The following is a 12,209-nucleotide window of genomic DNA, read 5'->3' on the forward strand; positions in this document are numbered from 1 at the left end:
CTCCTCTCAAAAATAGTTCACAGCCCAAAGTCCTACAGGCATCTTTCTCTCCACCAGCCTAAAGTAAAAGGTAACCCCTGAAATTAAGTGACTAAAGTTACCTGGTGTGACCATCATGATTTACATTTTCAGAAATAATTTTTATCTGAGTCCTATCTCAGAATATCAACATGGGCACAGTCAAGTACTTCAGTATATAGTCACCTGTCTATGTGAACAAAAAATTAGGTCCAGAAGTGAAAACATACTCAATGGTCCCTATTTTATGCTTAAAATTTATGGATGTAAAGGGAGACAAAAAGATTTTTAAAAGAAAAAGAAATTTAACTTTCTAAGGAGCCCAGAACCCTCACAGTAACTTTGCTGTTTTGTGGAAAACAAAATATCAGAAAAAAAAAAAAAGACTATGGCTTTTTCTGAAATTACTCTACAGTTAGGGCAACACAGCTTGCCACTGTTGGAACTAAACACAAATCAGGCAAAATACATATCTAGTGTGTTGAAGCAACAGCTGGAGTTTGATATTGGCTTGTTTGAATCTCTGCCAGCATCGTAACATTTAGATACATATCTGAAACTTACTTAGACATCAAATCAAATGTATACCATGCAGATTTGCATGCATAACCTTCTTTTCAGCAATACAATCTTACCTGAATAGCCTTAGATTTTAGCAATTACTTTCTTTCAGCTTAAAAGCAACAAAGCTCTCAGAAAAAGAGGCAAAACCACTTTGCTATTCAACTGAATTTAAATAGCATCCAAAGTATTTACACACTTTAATAGAATCCAAAAGCAAATCTGTACTGTTCCAAAGTGATTATTTCATATTATATTTACTGCATATGACTTGCTGTTCCATAGGAATGGCCACACTGAGCCAGGCTGTCCGTGAAAACAGCAAGTGGTAAAGAGCACAAGAACAGGGCAAGCATGAAGCAATACACCAGCACAGTAATCTGTTTTTCAGGCACTTTTGAAGCCATAGAGGACATCTTTGCCTTCAAAAGGCCCTTGTGAGCTTTCATTTGCTTCATCACTTCTGAGCCCAAGCCTACCCAAGCATAACTACCGCATGGCAACAGGTTTCCCAGAATTATCTTTCCTTCTTGTGCATTTCTAGCCTGCCACCTCCAATCCTTGTGTTATGATAAAGTGTGGTTACTTGCTCCTTAGTCTCCTTTTCCACCCAGGATTTTACAGTCTTCTGTCATGTCCTCTTCACAGTCTCATTTTCCCCAGCCTTAAGGAGGCCAGGTTAACCAACTGGGGTTTGTGCGGAAGCCATTCCACATCTCTGAGTATCTCTGCCACTTGCCACTGTGCCTTTTGCAATGTGAAATTAGGAAGTGAACATCAGAAGTGCGCTGAGTTTCAGATGGGAGGCGCAGAGGTGTTTTAAATAGGCATAAGCCCATTAACTCAGTTTCTCAGTCAAGGCTAGAAACTTGGCAATCTCAGCCTGGAACTGGCTAATTCTAAATGAACTAGCCCAAAGACAGGGAGCAATTCAGCAAATTAGAGCAGCATTTTGCAAGTGCTAATTAACCTAGTTTAAATTTTTTAAGAAGCAGTCTGAGCTAAGTAAAACAAACATGTTTCACACACATTCTTCTGGCCATCTTTTCTCCTAGTTTCCACTCTCCCAGAAAGCTGTCATAAAAGGCTCCCTCCCAGGAGTCGTGCCCTGTTTTAGCTCCACTTGTCTTTCCTCCCCCATACTACAACACACAGAGAAACAACTTCTGCAATTCCTCTTCTCCACCTCTCATGCACCTGGCTTCTGCCCAATACTTTTATAGCAAGGAAAAACCCCACTTAACTCTTTTCTGAGCTTTGAACTTCCAGATTTCTTCCTATTTCTCTCTGACCTACAGTTGTTTTCAAATCTTAAAAATGAAGAATATCATGAGAGATAGAAAATAAAATTGAAGGTGGTAGGAGAGATATTTATATACAAAAGTTATTAAGCAACTATTTTTATGACCCCATAAATCAAAAATAACTGAAAAAAATTCAAGGTCTATATCATATGGAGATACTCTGAAGTACATAAATCACTCCCAAGTAGCGTGGAAAAATGGGAATTGTGCCTGAAGCAAGTTAATGAGATCAATACTGCCCATTCCTAGGTTCAGGAACTAGAATTCAAGACTAGAAAAATTATCCTTATCCGTCAGGAGTCAAGAACTTCTAAATAAAGTAGTAGAGGCCATAAAATTGCTTCTCGGTTGCACTCCTAACATACAACTTGCTTTATATTGAAAGAAGAACAAATTTCACAGTCAAATTTTCCAGTCAATATTTCATGGCACAAAGAAGGAAGATTACAGTGTAAAGTGCACAAATCTCCATCAGATATATTCTGAAGGTATGACTTCTTCCAGAACAGTAACTGTAAAATGCTAGCAAAAGTATGTCATGGGTTTATAACTTTGTGACCTTAAACCAGAACTTATGAAAGGGCTTCTGAAATGGTCATCTCATTTCATTAGTAAGGAAATTATTCAGTTGTCTCTCTTCTTCTCCTCAGTTCTTAAATTCACCTTGCAGTGCCTCCACAGGAAGACACACACATACACAGTTGAAACAGAAAAACTAGGCAGGTTTTTGAGCTCCTTCACAGCAACTAAATGTACAAAACCAAACCTCAACTCTGTTCATATGTTGGAATTCTCTATTAAAAGCCCTGAAGATCCATTACTGGAGTTGTCTCACTTGCTATTGACTGTGCATCACTTAAACGTGTTTCTCGCCCTTACACACACAGCTAGTGAGAAGTGGGGATATTCCATATTGCAGTTGTAAGCTACACACACTGGGCATGAACAGGATGACCAGAAATCTTTCAGGATTTAATTTACAATGTTGTATGTTGTAAGCCCCTCAGGACAGGAAACTCTCATGTTTAAATATCTATAACACAAAATGCATACATACCTATGACACTGTATAAACAACAGGATCAGATTAAAACCATCTGCAGACACTCTGGTTGATCTATTGCCTTGCTGCCTGCTGTCTCTTCATAATTTTTGATGGCAGACAAGCCATTTCATACAACAGGAATGCTAGTGGTGCTATTGCAGCTACATATTAATCTGTAGCAACATGTTAACAAGAGCTCTGATGAACAGAGAAACTAAAAAATAATAATAATCTGTCCTTCAGGAATGACCTCCTGACAGTTTTCTATTTGATTTTTGTTTACTTTTGGCCAAGAAAATACAGGAAACATGGATAACTTGAACAAAATAGTTTTGGAAATGTGGTAGGAGGCAGTAAGGACATTTCTTTGATCCTAAGACTGTTGTGATACAACTTTGGCTACCCAGAACTGTCAACATCTGTCCATCTACTGTAAATTGCTTCTGTGAAAGCAAAAATAATGTATGTCCCCAAAATGGTGATAGTCACAGATGATATAAAGAGATTCACACACTGTGCAAGTACTGAGTTCAGAAATAATGCTAAAAGGGAGGCAGACTGTTATTGATACCAAGCAGGGAAGAGAACAACTACCTTTCCAAGAGAAAGGCAAAGAGGAATCCTAAATTTAGAACAAAATTCAGAACCAAAGCCAAGATACTATCACCACCAGAGCTGCATGAACATCTCACAGAAAATCCTTCAACAGTGTTAAACTCAGCTCACTTAGGTATAGAAGAGGGGAAAAAAAATCAATTCCCTTCATGTGAATTGTCTCTGTGTTCTTCAAATCACCATCTAAAAACTAAAACTGAAACACTTCTCTTTCTGCCCAGCTATATGCTTTTCTAAATTGATTACAAGCCTTTTCCTGTGACTCCATAGTCCAGCTTCTAGCAGCTGGTCACACGGTAGGTCTGCTGAATTGAATCGGTCTGCTGAATTGAATCAGTCTGCTATAACTATATACCCACCTCAGGCTGCTTTCACCAAAGACAAGCATTAATTAAAAGTCACTCCACCTAATAAGAAACTTCTCTTTTGTAGTGAGGAACTAAGAACAGTTTGAAAGATAGAGGAAAATGTCAGAATTGTGAAACTGTATGACAAATGTTTTCTTCAAAAATGAGATATTGTCTGTTTCACATACAAGTACCTCCTTCCACCTTTCCATGTTATTCTTTCAGATCTATCCATATTTAATATCGTCCATTTTCCTATCTCCTTCTACAGTTGTATGCAAAAGTGTGGTATTTCCTATTCAACTTCTACCACTGTTTTCAAACACTTTGAAGTCTAACAGGAAAAAATTATTCTGGAGCAGAACACTTCTCCCCTTACTCTCCTGGGAAGAGAGAGCTGGGCATATAGGCACATGTATGAAGACGTACATATAGAATCCGCATAGCTTCCAAATGTAGAATATGTGAAGCGTTTACGTTGGTAATGGTTTTTGTCTTTCATGTCACAAGTCTGGATACCAGAGACTTTTGTTCTGCAAAGAAGACAGGATGATCGGTTCAATCAGGACATTCACTCAGTAAACATTTTTCATAAAAACTGAGATTAGAGTGTGTTTAAACTGTAATCCTGCCTGCTTTTCAACCAGAGGGTGCCAGGCCAGCTTGCTAGCAAGGGTTTAGCAGGTGTAACGCACATCTGTTGCAGTTGGCAGCATTTTATATACTGCTGCGTGACTGCAGGTGTACTTAAATGCTTCTTCCTCAACCTCCTCCTTGTGCCCAAGAATGGACTGACAAGGAAAGTAAGTTAGAAGCTTAGACAGTATATTGCTTAATCTAAGAGATTTTTATTAAAACACATGAACTGCAACAATAAAGCACCTTAGTGATTAAGGACAGAATCAGGTTACTACTTGCACCAGCAAAAACAAGAGAGACTCTGTCATGTTCCTGCTGCTGTTGCAGAAGCAATTGGAAAAGGAAAGAGCTAATGAAAGCAACTGAGTAGCTTTGAAAACATCAACACTGAAAAGAATCCTAAATTAAAATCCCACAGCACAATACAACCTCTCCTGCTACACACAGTACTGTAGCATTTACTAAAATCAGACTGTGCTTTTCAAATTTATTCCACGTTGGGAGTTCTATTTATTTGGAAGAATTGCAGACCATTAACTCTGGGTCTACTAGTCTCTTTGGATCCATCCCAGACATGTTGCAGGTTTGTCCATATACCTTTTTTTTTCTTTTTCAAACCCTAGAGAAAAGAAAGCTCACAATTTAGAGTTAAATTCTCAAGAATACCAGAAACAGTTCACAAGGACAGCTGAGCATAATAAAGCCTTATTTATAAAACACATAAGTTTCTCTTTGGAAGTCATGAATTTAAACAAATATATTTTGAATTGTCCCTTTTTTAGGGCTTTGAGATTAATTTCAATGAGGAGCACAAGCATGTGTTCATTCATTCATTCAGACTGAGATGGTGATCAAAGAGACTTTATTCAAACTCGGCGCTCTTTTTATCCCTTAAAACCATGTGACCTTGTGACCAATGGGGTTGTCTATTCTGCCGAATGTCCTTTGGGCTTCCCTGCCCTTGGTGTATCTCCTGCACCCCTGGACACGCCTCCTACATTACCCCCTTCTTAATTATTTAAGACAGTCACGAAAACAGTGCAAAAACAACAGTGCAAACAACAGAACAGTACATTAAACTACCAAAGCTTGCAATGACCCAGCACATCACTTGCTTTGGCTTCTTATACATCTATTGTAAACCTTTTAAAACCTTCTTATATTTCTAAGGAGTAGTGCAACTTGGAAGAATAACTTTATTAACCTAGGGGCCTTAGCCCAACCGTACATAGACTTATAACTTTTATTAATCTGGGGGTTCAATTTCAAAAACAGGGTAAGCTTAGCAAACTAAATTCTCTTAAAGTGACCATGTGGTGGAGGTAGTGTTATTTTTGTGAGGTGTTTGGTGTTTAAGGCACTTGTCCAGTCAAACAATTCTCTTATTCATTCACTCACACATTCACTGACGGCTGTCACACTCATGGGTTTGGTATAGACTCTGCTTTTGCCACACTGGTCATCCTTAAATGTAAACCTGAAACTTAAACATTATTACTAAAACATAACCATTTTATAACTTCTGCGTTACTCTGGTTCTTGCTGCTGTGGTTGTGTACTTAGGGAGGGTCTAACACACCTGGAAGGAATCCATTTCAGCTCCTTTCCTGTAGCCACACAGGTGTAGCCTCGCCCCCAAGTCATAAGATCTAATGGTCCCATCCAGTGCCCTGAAATCAGATCTCTTACTATGACTGGTGGTTTTGGAGAGGCAAAAGCCTGAGGCCTGTGCTGCCTTTCGTGCCTGCTTCTTTCAGCACTGTCACAATTTAAAAAGTTTATAACATATGTGGCTTTCTACAGATGCTCTTGCGGGCTACAGACTGATTCCCCCCTTTTTTGTTTAGTTAACATGTCTTTCAGTGTGCGATGTGCCCTTTCAACAATTGCTTGACCACTAGGTGAGTGTGGAATAACTGTGGTGTGTGAGATTATCCAATCTGATAGGAAGTTTCTTACCTTTTCTAAGATGAAAGCTGGCCCATTGTCAGTCTTGATCTGTTTTGGGGTACCAAGGGTAGCAAAACAACTAAGCCAGTATCTTATTACATCCTTGGCCTTTTCCCCAGTGTGTGCTGTGGCAGTTATGTATTGTGAATGGGTATCTACTGTTACATGTACGTATTTTAATGTGCCAAATTTGGGGATGTGTGTGATATCTGTTTGCCAAATCTCATTTGCCATTAACCCTCTGGGGTTAACGCCTTCCTGAGATGGCATGGGTGTGATTTGCTGGCAGTCTGGGCATGATATGATTATGTCTCGAGCTTGATTGAGTGTCATTTGAAATTGTCTCTTCAGTGAACGTGCATTCTGGTGGAAAACTGAATGAAACAATTTCGCTTGCTCTAAGACTCTAGGTACAGTGTTAAACATTGCTGCTTTGTCAGCCTCTCGGTTCCCGTCAGCTATTGGTCCTGGCATTTCAGTGTGTGACCTTGTGTGCATTATGTAAAAATCAAACTTTCTGTGATTGACAATAAACCATACAGAATGCATTTCAAGCAACAGGTGAGGGTTAGCGACATCTCGAAGAAATGAACTTTCAAGACGGAACACTAACCCTGCAGCATAACAGGAGTCGGTAACAATATTAACAGGTTGTTCAGAAAATTTTCCCAAGGCAATACCTATGACAGCCAGTTCCAGAACCTGCACAGAACCTCTCGTTCCCATTGTCCTGTGTCAGGGTTTACCCATGTCACTGCAGCTTTTCGTGTCCTCCCAGATGCATCTGTGAAGACTGTAAGGCCTTTCACTGGTTCATGTTTGCATCTGGTTGTGGCTTTTAAAAGTAAACTACCGACTTCTGCCCACAATCTGTTTAGGGAGATGAACTGAAATGTAACCATCAAAACCTGCCAAGGCAGCCTGGAATCCTGCGTCCTCAGCTAGCATCCAGTCAAGGTTGTCCTTTGTAGCTGGGATGTAGATGGTTGCAGGATCTCTCCCATCCAGCTCCCGCAGCCGTCCTCTGCCTTTAATGACAAGCTTGGCAAACATTTCATTAGTAGTCCACACAGAAACAGCCACTCTAGAATTTGCAGTGGGTCTTTTTCAGTCTGATCCCACTGAAACAAAACTGCAAATAGCTGGTACCTGCTGGGTACGAGGGCAAGGTAGATTTGCAGTTCAGGATTTCTCCTTCTGCCTTGCCTTGGCACAAATGTCTAACGCCTGCTTTGCCTCTGCTGTCAGAGACCTGCTAGATGTAGGTCTGAGTCCCCCTTAAGCAGCTCAAATAGAGGGTGCAGCTCCTCTGTGGTTATGCCTAAAATAGGCCTTAACCAACTGATGGCTCCCAGAAGTTTTTGCAACTTGTGTAAAGTTAAATTGTCTTTTACCTCAAGCTGCAGTGGCTGTGGAGAAATTTCCTGCTGTGTGATTTTCCATCCAAGGTATGTGATTGCTGGATCTTCTCTGAAGCAACCTGTAACCCTGCATCTTGGACAGCACAAATTAGGGCAGTAAAAACAATTTGCAGTTCATTTTCTGTGGCCATGGTAATTAAAATGTCATTCATATAATTATATATGATGACTGAAAGAAAATGCCTTCTGATGGGATGAACAGCATTTGTCACTACTGTTTGACATATTGTAGGACAATTTTTCATCCCCTGAGGAAGGACAACCCAGTGATACCTTTGCATGGGCTGTGCGTTGTTCAAGGCGGGGATGGAGAAAGCAAACCTTGGTGCATCCTCAGGGTGTAGGAAAATGGTAAAAAACCAGTCCCTTAAATCAATTACCATTAGTGGCCATTTTATTGGAAGCATAGCAGGTGAGGGTAGTCCAGGCTGCAATGCTCCCATGAGTTTTATGACTGCGTTTACTGCCCTCAAGTCCTGCAGCATCCTCCACTTCCCATTTTTCTTGGGGATGCAAAACACAAGAGTATTCCAGGGACTAGTTGTTGGTACAATGTGACCTGCTTCTAGCTGTTCCCTTGCAAGCTCTCTTAAATGTTCGGGCTGTTGTCTTTTGACGGACCATTGATTCACCCAAACTGGCTGCTCGCTTTTCCAGACCAGCTTAATCGGTCCTTGGGATGGCTGGTCAATGGCCCCTATTGAAAAACCTGGCTGCTTGCAGGAGGAATTTGCATGACTGTGCTGAACTGTCCAAGAATATCCCTTCCCCATAGTGTACACGGAATGGGAGCAACAAAGAGAGCTATCTTGGCTAATTGTCCCTCTGGCCCCAAGACAGTGAGTATCTGAGCACTCTGTCTGGGCCTTTGTGTGCCTCCCACCCCTTGAATGGTTGCAGCTGGGCAAAAGTGGGCCAATTAAGTGGCCATTCGAAGTCCTTTATGATGGTAACATTGGCTCCTGAGTCCACAAGGCCTGTGATTCTGTGCCCATCGATCATGAATGGCTGTGTGGCTGTGATGGCTGTTGCCCAGCAAATTTGTGGTTGTCCTGTGCTCCCAAAGGCCTCTGAACCCCACTCCCCCTCCCCCGCAGGCGAGGCACTGTAGAAGGGGATTAGTTGGGCAATTTTTTGTCTCTTAGGGATGAAACAAGGGGGTAAAGGGGTCCAGGCCATTATTTGAATTTCACTATGAGAGTTCGAGTCTATTACTCCAGGCAGCATGAATAAACCCATTTTGGTTGTGGAAGATCTCCCAGTCAGTAGTGCATGCACCCCTGGGCTAAAGGGACCCCAAAGCCCGGTTGGGATTAGTACTACTTCTGTGGAAGTTATGATGATTGATTCTCGGTTGGATAAGTCCAACCCAGTGCTGGCTGAGGTGGAGGGGCACAAATCGCAAGCCTGTTCCCGTGTGTCACATTTATTTGTTGTACTGGGGCGCACGACAACAACGCCCCTCGCTTCCAGTTTTTTGGCCCCCCGCATTTGGGTGCTTGCGGGGTGCTGCTGCTAAGGGTCTCCTTGGGCAATCCTTTTGAAAGTGGTCAGGGGCACCACTTATGTAGTAACCACTTTTGGGTCTGGCTCCTTCCTGCACTCTTAGCTGGGCACTCAGTGCTGTTGCTAAAGAGGTAGACTGATGTCCTAAGGAGCCAACCCCTTGGCAAGCGTGAATCGGTTCAGCAATGCTGCAGCTCTCCCTTTTAGGAAGGGCCTGCAAAGCTCTTTTACAGTCTGGATTCGCGTTTTCAAAAGCCAGTTGCCTGTAGAGCATCTCTCTGGCTTCGTCATGCTCAACCTGCCTGTTTAAGACAGATTGCAGCCGATCCAGGAATTGTGAATAAGGTTCAGTAGGACCTTGTAATATTTTTGTGAATGATAGGTTGCTATCCCAGTCTGAAGTGGGCAATTTCCTCATGGCTCTCAGGGCATGTTTAGCTATCACTTCATATATTTCTCTACGGTGCCCAGACTGAGCATCTATTGAGCTGTAATTTCCCTCTCCAGTTGGTGCGCTGTTATGCCTGCTTGTGGGTCGTTAGCATACGCAGAGCAATTCTCCTGAAAATCGGTTAACCACACGTTGTACTGAGCATTCGTAAGAGTTATTTTCAGTAAGGTTTTCCAATCACGTGGTATAAAGACATAGGTGGAACTTAGTGTCTCTAAATACGCAAGGGTATTAGCTGAGGACATGCCAGTTTCCCTTACCAGTTGCCTCAATTCCGTTGTCAGCTCATGTGGCAGAGGATGGAATTGAGGGGGCTGATGTTGGCAAAAAACGACTGGGCATGCTTGTATAACTTGCAAATCTTCCACCCAAATTGCCTCCTCCCAACATAGTTCCCACCTATCAACCGACCTTCCCCCGTTTGCCTCCTCGCTTCCTCCCGGTGGAACCATCCCTGGTCCCTCCTCCTCATCCCCCCATGCCTCCCCCCCTGTGGCCACAGTAAACCCAGTTCCCTGTGGGGGGGTGGTGGTGGGTGATGGATGCAGCGTGGGGGAGGGGCCTTCCCCCCCCCATGGCGGCGGTTGGAGCAGGGCGGCGCTGGGGTCAGAAGAGACGGATTGACTTCCGGTCCGTTTGGCGGGCAAGAAGGCGGTGCCCACGCGGGTACATGTGGTTGCTGATCATCTACAGCGTGGGGTGGCAAATTGGCTGGGTTACCTCCCTCATCGCTGCAACAGAGCCCCCTGTGTTGATCCGATGGGTCAGGATCCCACGTTACAGGCTCCATTCCCTCCCGACGACCTGTGTTCCTGTGGGTATCAGCTCCTGATCCATAACTTAACTCCCGAGCAGATCCCTTCCCTCCTGGTAAACTCCGTGTGTTTGTGTTTCTATGCCTAGGAGTTGGGTTATGGTTAGCAGTGTGGGTGGGGGGTTGTGAGTTGGTGTTGGATGCTTGTACCGTCCACTCGTGGGCTCTGTGTAGTGCAGACATTACAATTTGCCAGGCTGAAATGGTGTTTTTAGCTTGGGGGTCTCCCCCTTGAGCTTTCAGTTTCATGAGGTCTCCTATCCTGTCCCATATTTCTATGTGCAGAGCTTCCACCAATGGCAGCTTAGGGACTGTTGCTTTAATGAAACGCATAAACTCTGTTAGTTCAGCCCTTGTGATTTGTATGTGGTAAGGTCTTAGCAGGATAGTTAATGCATCTGTGTTTTGTGAAATCTCAGTGGAGACAAAACTTCCCATGTTTTTACCTTACTCTCACCACTGTAGATGCACGTGTACAGAGGGGTTCTTTGTTCTGCGGCTGTTGAGTTTTACTTTTGGTTTCTGGATCGGTTGTTCCTCGCGGCTTTTTTCCTTTTGGTGTCTCTGTCGGCGTACGTTGCTGTCCAGGTGTCGGCTGCTGCTCCGGTGGCTTGAGGGCAGCAACAGAAGGGGGGGGGGGGCTCCCGGCATGGTGTGACAGTCGCAGCAGCAGCGGCAGCGTTTGCGTTGGCGTCGGTGCATGAAGTTCCCTGACGGTCTGCAGCGCTTCCGCGGGCTGGTTCAGCGGTGTGGATGCTGCACGCAGTGGCTACAGGCACATGTGGACCAGTAGAAGGTGGCTGCGGGGTCCCGCGATCTGCTGGGCGGGGCCTCCAGTGTGCCGGCGGGGTTTCATGGTATGGTTTCTACGGGTTCTGCGCGGCTTCTAGCATGGACATGGGGCCAGTAGAAGCGGCAGGTGAATGCGGGCGGGCAGCAGGCTGCACGGAGCTGTGGCGCTTCTCCGATTGGCGGAAAGGTGCGCCGGTGGGGGGTTCGCGGAGTCTCATGGTGGGGCTGGGAGTGTTTGGGCAGCAGCAGTACCGCTTTTGCATGCATGGCTTAGCAGTGGCAAGTGGCAGGGCGGCAGGGGCTTCCCAGCGGTTTCGGTGTGCTCTGCCGCTCGAGTTTCCGAGCTGTGGGTTTGCAGCTGCTCAGGGAGCAGCCCTGGCTGCAGTGTTGAATGCAGGCGCTGCGTTTCAGCCTCACTCACCGCTGAGATGGATGGTCAACCCCACTCCGTTTTCTCCGGTGTTGCCGTCCCGGTTTCTCAGCTTCTTCTTTTTCTTTTCTTCTCTCTTTCTTCTTCTCTGTTCCTGTGCTCTTTTCCCTAATATTTTTGAGCCCTCTATACTAACTGCGTTTCTCAGATTTGGCTGAGACAACGGTTTAAAGATGTCTAGGGTTTTTTTGGTGAAAAATTCCCATATTATAAAAATTAATACAATAGCTGGAATTTACCAATATTCCTCTGATTCAGGGTATTCTAATCTACCTAATTTAGGTTCTAAGCCCCAGTTCGGTTTGCCACGTGTCGT

At 43.8% G+C, this 12,209-nt stretch overlaps 1 long non-coding RNA gene across 1 annotated transcript; it reads right to left on the bottom strand.

Annotated features, from left to right (window-relative positions):
* Positions 1-4,254: 4,254 nt before the first annotated feature.
* Positions 4,255-11,251, bottom strand: LOC116785411. The gene is made up of 3 exons (XR_004356527.1): positions 11,118-11,251; positions 7,874-7,973; positions 4,255-4,423 (listed from the first exon to the last, which is right to left on the bottom strand). It is a non-coding gene; the product is annotated as an uncharacterized LOC116785411 (long non-coding RNA).
* Positions 11,252-12,209: the final 958 nt, after the last annotated feature.

Source organism: Chiroxiphia lanceolata, chromosome 4, assembly GCF_009829145.1.
Source record: "Chiroxiphia lanceolata isolate bChiLan1 chromosome 4, bChiLan1.pri, whole genome shotgun sequence".
Lineage (NCBI taxonomy): Eukaryota > Metazoa > Chordata > Aves > Passeriformes > Pipridae > Chiroxiphia > Chiroxiphia lanceolata.